Genomic DNA, 9791 nt, shown 5'->3' with positions numbered 1-9791 from the left:
CCCACCTCTCGGAGGTCATCCGATTATTTCTTTTATATCAAGACCATATACACCATTTATCAGTACTAAAAATCTACAGCACACGAATCGTGCACAACAGATTTTCAGTACTAGCAATGACGATTTTTAAAAAGACATCGATAGAGAATATAACGTTACGCGGTTACCAGCACAATCCGACCGAAAACGAAGAATACCAAGCGGAGAAAAAAAAAGAGAACAGGAAAGAACGAACGTCAAAACAAACGCGTGTACCTGAAGACGATACGACGTTATCGATGATCGGCGATGACGAAAATCTTGCTCACTACAAGTGACCAAACCAATTCGCGATCGAATCGCATATTTTTATCACAATGTTCTCACGTCACGTCGCCGGCCGAGGCGGCAACGAGCGAAACCAGGACTGGTCTAACCCGATTTACGTCAGCGCGATTTACATTAGCGGCGCGCAATAAATACGGAAAATCGATCACGCGGTTCGCGAGCGACGGAGGTGGGGAACGACGGAGGGTGAGGTGAGGTTACTGCACACGCAGCAGGAAGAGACTGGAGCGAGTGCACTACGCAGTCGCGAGGTGCCGACTGCTGCGCAGGGAGCAAAAAAAAAGGGGGAGTGAAAGAACAAAAAAGATGAGAGTTGTTGCGCGATTGCGTAATCTATTTATATTGTTATCTCGCGTGCGCGAGAGCGCGTTACATCAGGCGTTGCCGAGTATGCGTGCATGCGCAAGAAACAAAAACAAGTTGACAATTTTTTTCAGACCACGTACCGAGCGCGCGTCGAGATACAGGGACACGAGAGAGAAAAAAAGCGGGACGGAAAGAACGAGAGCAGAGGAACCATCTTGCGGCGACGCGAGACGCGAGCCGCTCACTCCCCGCAAAGAGAGGAAAGGAGGAAACCGCGAGAGTCGGAGACGTGGAACGCCAATATGGCGGTCGGCGAGGTCGGACCCGGGACAAAATGGCGGCGAGTGGAAAGCTCGCGGCGGAAAAGCAACGGCCGATCGATCCGCTTCGCGCTCGCGCGCACTCTCGTGTTCCGACCGAATTCCTCGCGGTTTCGTGCGTCGCGTCTGGACAATGACAAATGAAATCGCAAACGCTACGCCACTTACACGCGGGTGAGATACGCTCAGTTTTCGAACATCGTGACGAACGACGATAATGGACCGCGAGATCGCGACGAATCTTTCATCGAAAACACTCGCCATTCCACGGACCCGCCCCGCCACGCCACCGCCATGTCGTGTCGTGTCGTCCGCATTCTCGACGCCGATTTCCCGTCGCGACCAGACGCGTCTCGCCTATATCGCGCGCGAATTTATATACGTACTCACTCACCTAATAAGGGAGATATAAAACAATCTAATATCACAGCAATGGAGTCGGTGAAAAGTGTAAAGCAGCGTGGAGAGTCCAGGCCCGGCGTCCGCCTCGTGCGCTGCCCTTTTCAACAATGGCGCAGCTCAACGCCTTCTCGGCTCGGCCACCGTTAACTGCCGTTCAGCCGTTCGAGGGCGCAGACGTACGAGGCGGCGACGAGGCTACGAGCCGCGGCCCGCGTCGTCCCGGAGCGAGCGAGAAGGAAAAACAGGAAAACGGCGCGCATGCGCGTCGCACGGAAATTCGCTACTGCGACGTGATTGCGAATACCACTGACGCTGCCGAGTGCCAGCGAGAGGCCGAATTACGTTCGGCGTCAAGATGGTCGCGACTTCATTTTTCACTGCCACTCGAAACGCGCGTCCGACCGACCATCTCTATATTATCCACCTTTTCGCGAATCCTCGGAAAAAAAAAACGAATCTTTCCTGTCGAACCTATCGAAATAGAACGCGTCCCAAGTCATCGAAAAACAAAAAACCCAGCCCAACCGTAACGTCGACGCGTACTTATCGATTTTCAACTCGTATTTTATCATGGCACAAATTCTAGCGTCAATTTCACCTCAAGCGTGGTATACAATGAGATTTTAAGACGCAAAACTCTGGCCCTAGGCCTTAAAAATTGTACGATCATAATCAATTTTATTTGACTGTGATTGGTCAATTACATAGCTCAGGTTTTATTTTTAATTTATTAAAATTCGAGTTTTTTTTACGCTTTAATTAAAAGCGTCGCGAATTTAGAAATTTCAAACACACGTTCGGTCAATTTACGATCAATATAACTCGAATTTGTTACATCACACTAGAATTTCCATTTTCGAATCGTTAGTTCTTCTACAGCACATATTTTTTCTTGCTAGATTGCTTGCGTTTTAGTTCAAATTACTAGAATTGTACCACGTAAAACGTAGAATTTCTTGTAATTTAGTAAAACGTAAATAATACAGCAAGAAAAATGCATCGTGTAATATAGGTAGACTTTTTATTTACACTCATATTCAAATTTTACTTTCGCTGTATTTGACAATGCAAGGCGTAAACAAAATTAATGGGATATTAAATTTATTTTGTTATATATCTACTTTTTCGAAAGAAAACTAATCGACTATTATGCTTATTGGAAAAGTATAAAAGATTAAAAAAAAATTTGCTTTGATAACGCACTAAATTTAATCTCACATTATGGTTCTGCGAATATGAATAATTCTTTAACGATCTGTAATTACATATAATCACAAAAAAAAACAGCAAATGAAAAAACAACTGTGTTAAAAGTCAATTACATGTGACCTATGTAAGAGATTCTGTGATTTTATCTTGAGCTCTACTAGTCCCAAAGCGACTATTAACTCCGAAAGTAAAAGAACATTTCTAAAAATATTTCAAGAACGTTTCTTAGGGCGAGAGTACACGATAGACAAAATGTCGTCCGACCGTTGGGTCGTTTACAGAAAACAATGGTTGCATTCAGCAAAGAAAGTCGATTTGCAATTGTAAAATTCTTCAACGGTTGGTTCTTGCCTTTAGTTGCTCATGGATTTTCACTCTGTTTCTGATAATGTAACAATTTATTTTTCTAGTTATGATTAATCACTAAATTGATATTCCTATAGTAAATAACTCTTTAGCAATTGATAATCACCAGAGAAAAACAATTTTTACATTATCGTCAAAAGTGAAGTTAAATAAACCACAAATTGTTAACCAAGTAATGAAAAACCAACCTTAAATATATAAACTAATCAAGATTGAAGAATTTTACAACAATTGCAAAGCTGCTTCCTCTGCTAAACATAACCAATGAAAACTGTCAATACCATATGCACATTATTGCATTACCACGGGCTTTCCATAAACGACACAACAGTCACCTGATATTTTATCTATCATGTGTCCTTAGTATTGATTCTCGTACCTGTATGTTCACTTATAAATATAAATATTATTAGTTGAAGGATAATCGGTATAAAGTAATGCCTGAAAAGTTTGAAGATACACTACAACTCCGCACGATCGCACTTGACAAGCGACGTTCATCGTTTATTATTTCTCGTCTGTTGTTTAACGTACAGCTCGAATCTCTCCGTTACGTCCCGATGATGCTTTACCACAGTTGGTTATTTTATTGCGCATTTAATCTGAAGAATAAATAAAGCTGCGATAGGATCCGATCGTATAAATTCCAGTGTAGGATGGAATGCCAATAAAGATCGTTTAATTGCTATAATAAAGTCAGAAACCGCTAACGTTACCGGACGACGTCGCCGTTGCCCTTTTCTTGTTTCAACAGTCCGATGTTACGTTCCTTTACGTAATATCACGAGACGATCCTTCGACCTGTATTTATAGTGGCTCGATAATCAAAGCAAACAGATCGAAAAGCACACGAGAAGCGTTCGATCGATATGATTTAAACTCGTTTCCACCATGAGATAAGGATACAAGGTGTTTTGCTCCAAAAATGCACAGTCGATAACTAATCAGAAAATAAGTCAAAAATGTTTTAAGTCAATATAGAGCTACTATCAGAAATTTATTATCAATAAAAAATTTATTTTATTCGATTATATTCGATCACCATTATATGCACAATAAAACACTTTGTAGTCTTACATCATAGTCTCCCCATCAATGATAGTTTGAACTTCAATCTCGATTCAATTAATGCCTGTTCCTTTCAATGTAATTTTAATTCTTGATTCAACTAACTTTTCATCTTTTTCTAGTTTTAAGAATTAAAGAAGATTAAGATTAAATTGAACCGAAATTAAAATTAATCTACATTGAACTCATATTTTCCTAGTTCCACCACCAATGTAAGATTAATCTCGGTTCAACTTACTCTTCATCTCTTTATCAATTCTTAGAACTAGAAAAAGAAGAATTGGTTGAACCAAAATTAAAATTTAAACTACAATGATGGAAATGGGCACAAGGCCCGATTCTATCAATGTAAGATTAATTTTAATCTCGGATCAATTGAATTTACTCTTTATCTTTCTCTTAATATTCACTTTTACTTACATAGATAACTTTAATCTCGATTTAACTTACTTTTCATCTTCAATTCTAAGAATTAAAAAAAAAAATAGAACGTAAATTAACCAAAAATTTAAGTTAATCTACATTAGTAAAAATAGACGGAATTTTATAAAGAATTAGAAAAATTAAACAGTAGATTAAATCGAAAGTAATGTAAACCTTATTGACATTGGTAGAATCAACTTCTAAAAAGTAAATGGAAGCGAATTTAATTTACATTAATATGGATATTATCGGCAAGAAGTGCCCAAATTTTAAGTGCAAATTTTTATGTTGATCCAGACTGTGCAAAAATCTGAACAAATCTTACATGTTTCTGAAGACTTTAACGAGTTTTTACTATCATAGAAGTTGGATTGTATTTTATTTATTTTTCTGATAAATTGATCTACATCAAAATTCACAATTAAAAAATCGATTTTTTCTTGAAAAATTAAACATTACTGGTGAAGGGTTAACTTATTCATCTTTTCTAATTCTTAGCAAGTTGAGAATAAAAACTAAAAAGCAGTTAAACCGAAATTAAAGCTGATTCACATTCGTATACGTTATTGAATCAATAAACGAAAATCTCGACTGGACGATCTCTCGTCGTGAGGTAATTACGCCTGGCGTCTAGAAATTTCAGCGTCAGGTAACATCATGGCGGACGTCTCGCAGCTTTTCTCATTCCTGGCGCTGTAACAGTCATGGCCGACGCTTTCCCGAACCTCTCATAACGCGACCTCGATCACTTTTCTATATTTAACTACACACTGTCGAAAACGCCGCTGTAGATACGGTGCACGTGATACGGATAACAGACATAATAACGTGACAAACAAAACGAACTCGACCGGTTAATTGCAAGAGTCGCACGAGAAGATAACAAGGACCTGAAATTACGTAACAAAAAAACCGACAACTTCCCCTCCTCCTTACCTAGTTATTCAATTAACGCGGACAACGAGGAAATTGGAATTTACAAACAATTCTCACTAGTGTTACGTATCTTACGTGTCATACAAAACAACACAATGTGTTCATGTAATTCGCCTCGATTTACCGGTTGGCGTTCATTCGAGACCCTTTAATAAGAATTCTGACAATTAGAAAGCCTCTTTTGATTGGTCCGCCATGTTTTAATAATCCCTGAAGAGAAAGAGAGAATGATATGAAAAAGATTGAAGAGAATAAGATAGAAATAATAAATGTTATGTCCTCTTTCACTGATTTTTGTTAAAACTGCGATTCCAGACTCTTATTGAAGGATCTCTAATGCTCACGAATGCGAAGCTGCGAAGACGCGTGCGACGCTTGCTCGTATCAATTATATAGGTCTGTTCGTATTGTTTAAAACTCCCAAAAATTTGGGCACTTACAAGGTAAACATAAAGGCTGTTCGCATTGCTTAAAGCTCCAACAATTTTTGCACTTGAAAGGCGATAAATATATATTTGATCGTGGAAGGAAGAAAAAGATACTAAATGCATAAAGTACAAGCAACGCGAACAGACCTGTATATTCGAGTGTTGAAGAGAAAGAGAGCGAGTGAGCGCGCGCGCGCGCGAGAGAGAGAGAAAGAGAGAGGCGTACTATCTTTATTAGAAGATAATCCGTTTAAAGTGCAATAATCTCCATCCGGCGTTTCTCGGTCTCCACGTGCGTCGGGCGTCGGCCCGGAACGGCGAAAAATTCTCGAAGATCCCGTTGTCGATCAACATCGTGGAACTCGCTAACGATCGCGCGTAATGGCCGACCTCGCTCGTTCACGGGCGAGACAAAATGGCGAAAAACTGAAAAAACTCGAAAAATCTAAGGGAAAATTCCTTCCAGCTTTTCTGACGGTGGAATATCACTGAAACCGGGCGATTCCGCACGCGCGGAATGAGAAACGTGAGATTTTACTGGTCGAAGGACGCGAGCGTGAAGAGGCAACGCGACATGGCGGAACGCGACCTGATTTTCCACGAAACTTTCCACCGGGACGAGCGAAAGCACGCGGCGAGGAGAGAAGTAGAGAAGCTGAGTATACGCCAGATGGAGAAAAGAAGCAGATTATTTTCCTACTCACCTATTGGCACAGTCTAAATATCACAAGAGGACGAAACTTCGGGGGGGAAAAACTACGCGTCCACTCCTCAGCGTGCACTACCCAAGCGTCATGGGTCCTTTTTACACAATAGCCCTGCCGCGAAACGCGCTAACGATCGATCAGTTTCTGCGAGGCAACGCCGGAACGCACGGAAACGGAGCTCGCCCCGGTCGCAGCGCTCCCAGACGCGGCGCAGAACCCCCAGATTCGCTTTCTGCGCATCGACGAAGCGACGAGAGACAGCGAGGCGAGTGGGGAGGAAAGAGAACGAGCCAGGAGCGGCGCCGTCGCGGGCGACGTGACCGCGTTTCCTCCGTTTCCTCTCGTCACCTCTGCTAACTCTGCTCTCTGCTCTCTGCTCTCTGCTTTCCTCGGCCCTCGGCCGCGACGATAAGGAAGAATACTGGGACAGTCGTGTTTTCCAGAAAGAGAACGGAACAAATGCTCTGAATGATAGACAGCAGCAAACTCGGAAAAGGCATATTATACTTTAAATACCTTACGTTTTTAATTAGATATTTATACCCGTTTCCACCAATGTACATTTTCAGAACGTATTATACTGCATACTTTCAAAATAATGAAAAAATTACAAATTATTACCATCTGGATCCAAAGTATTTTAATAAGAAGTGGTATATTTTTTTATCTGGGTTGTAATAGAAATATATGCAAATGTATTATATAAAATGATGACAGAAATCTTAATTTTTTTATACAAATACTTTAAGTGGTTGTTATAGACACAACTTTCATACATATATATAGTTTATTTAAAGTATAAATATTAACATTTTTTTAAGTAGCTAGGTACGTCCTATATTGATTCAATTTGCTATTCATCTTTTCCTAATTCTTAGAATTGGAAAAAGATACAGTAAAATTGAACCGAGATTAAAGTTAATCTATATTAGTGTAGAAACGACTATTAATCAGGTAATATCATTATTGCATTCTAAAAATTTTCTTTATAGAGAAAATATTGAAAAAAATTTTGAAAAGTTTAAGTGGTTATTCCAATTTGTGTTCATATCTTGAATTTTCTACACGAAATCTTACTTATATTGATATTCATTTCTACCAATGTAGATTATCTTTATTAGATTAATTTATTGTTTACCTTTATCTAGTTTCTAAGAATCAGAAATAGATGGAGTAAATTAAACTAAGATTAAAATTAATTTACACTGGAAATGGATATAAATCAGTCAGAGTTAAATATTATTAACGTAAATAAAATTCACGGTGAGTGTGAAACATTTTAATATTTGAAATTTTTTTCTATTTATATCATAAAGCAATCATTAGACATTTCAATTCAATAATTGCGATTGCGTCATTTGATTCAAAATTGTTTACACTCCAGCTGCACGAGAATGAATTTAAATTTGCAAATACTTAAGGAGATCCTAAGACGATTAGTCATACTGTAAATAGCACTTACACACAAATGATTTACGTGTGCCACTGACACATCGCTACATCAATATCTCACTCACGCACGCCATATATACACATAAATTTTTATACAACAATAACGTTTAAATTAGACGTTTAACAATAAGTCCAATTTCAAGAACTCCACACTGCTTCTTTGTGCAAACTACTAGTCTGTGGACTATTATTTCATAAGTACAGATTGCACAGCTTTTATACGAAGCATTATTGTCACGATGTGACAGCTCGGAAGGCCATATTGAATTAATATTGTAAGAAATGGAACAGAACATCTCAATTTCGAAATTTTTTATCGTTCTCGGCATAAACTCTACCTTACAGACATATAAATTTGAAGGAATCCTAAAATCTCGTCTGTTTTACCAATTATTTTTAAAATAAATATTTTCCTAACTGCCTTTATATATATTATATATATATATATAGATTAAAATATTAGCGATAATGTAGTTTAAAGTCTAAACTGGTCGACCTTGTGTAAAAAACGAAAAAAAGTTGGAAAATTAGTTTTGTTATCGACTTCTGACGTCAACTTGCTACAATATATATATATATTTTTGCTTTATATTTAAGTTTTATATTTTGTACATATAAAACAACTTTGATTTGAACGAGGAATTACATGAAAAAACAATATATTGTGTTCTTACAATTACACTTAGATGTTTGACATAAAAGATTAGTTTGTTAGAAAATTTATATGTATGTGTGTGTAATATTGATGTATACGTGCAATGTAGACGTAGTAGGGTGATACGTCAATACACATGAATCCTATGTGTGTAAATCGTACTGAATCGGTAATACAGATGACTTTAGGATCTCCTTAAGGTAATTTGGTATTATAATGTTTACAAAGTTATATCGTGTTTGTGAAAAAAAGATTGAACAAAATGTTTAATATGTCTATCCAATGAGTTCTCTACATGTACATATATAGAATGTTTTCACATTAACATAAAATTTTCATTAAATATAAAATGATAAAATATTCAAGAGAATATGACATGTATAATACATGATAGATATACAATATATAAAATATTATATATAACATATATTGCATAATATGATTAATCTATCCACAGATAGCATGTTAAACGGCACACTTTGTTTCGCTACTATTTAACTATTTATATTAGAAACTTTATATTGGATGACATTTAGTTTTTACAGACGTTTTAAAAAAAGCGCCGATTATCATATTGAGCAGAAGGGCGCCGCTGAAAAGTCAGACGCGAATGTCACTGTTCTTTATCGCTGCAATAGATTACACTAATATTTTCTTGCTCGCTTTTGCCAAACTTCAGAAATATATATATATCAAATATATTTTATTTTAAGTACGAATGCATACGCTAATTTAACTACAGAGAATATATAGATGTACAAATGACCATTACAGTCTGTCCATTTTGTGCCCATTCCTACTAATATGATTCAATTTTAATCTCCATTCAACCAACTCTTCATCTTTTTCTTTCAAATCTAATAATTAGGAAAAGATGAAGAGTAAGTTGAACCGAGATAAAAGTTAATCTACATTGGTAGAAAGGGAGGATTAGCTTCTTGCAACGTTAATCTTTTTTCTTTTCTCCTCCAACATGGAGAGAAAGAGAGGAAAGATAAACCGTTGGAGAAGTTTCGTGAAAGGAAGGAACACAGGCCTATAGTGTCAAAAGTAGTGACCTCTGCTGCTCGGGTACCTGCGCGCGGTTTCGGGTGCTAGGACTGCTAGGGTGTTACGCGCCTGGAGGCTAACGCGTTGCGTTATTGGCGAGTGGGGGTGGGGATCGGCACGACTCGGATCGAGTGGCGGGGCG

The 9791-nt window shown here is 38.0% G+C and overlaps 1 protein-coding gene across 16 annotated transcripts in view; it reads right to left on the bottom strand.

The window, feature by feature from the left end:
• The window catches only part of LOC108761337 (longitudinals lacking protein), a 236588-nt gene that overhangs the window by 226574 nt on the left and 223 nt on the right, over positions 1 to 9791 (bottom strand). For 13 of the 16 annotated variants that reach the window (XR_001940116.1, XM_018507790.1, XM_018507797.1 and 10 more), the window contains exon 1: positions 1348 to 1505. The exons of 1 other annotated variant lie outside the window; for it this stretch is intronic. The gene's annotated coding sequence lies outside the window, so the exon portion shown is untranslated. Of the gene's footprint in view, positions 1 to 255; positions 428 to 1347; positions 1506 to 6489; positions 6706 to 9791 lie in introns of those variants that run through there. 2 more of the 16 variants (XM_018507791.1, XM_018507793.1) reach the window with 2 other exon arrangements.

The sequence above is a fragment of the Trachymyrmex cornetzi genome, unplaced genomic scaffold (assembly GCF_001594075.2).
Source record: "Trachymyrmex cornetzi isolate Tcor2-1 unplaced genomic scaffold, Tcor1.1 scaffold248, whole genome shotgun sequence".
NCBI lineage: Eukaryota > Metazoa > Arthropoda > Insecta > Hymenoptera > Formicidae > Trachymyrmex > Trachymyrmex cornetzi.
Note: the sequence above shows the minus strand (reverse complement) of the source record. Positions and strands in the feature narration are given on the sequence as shown.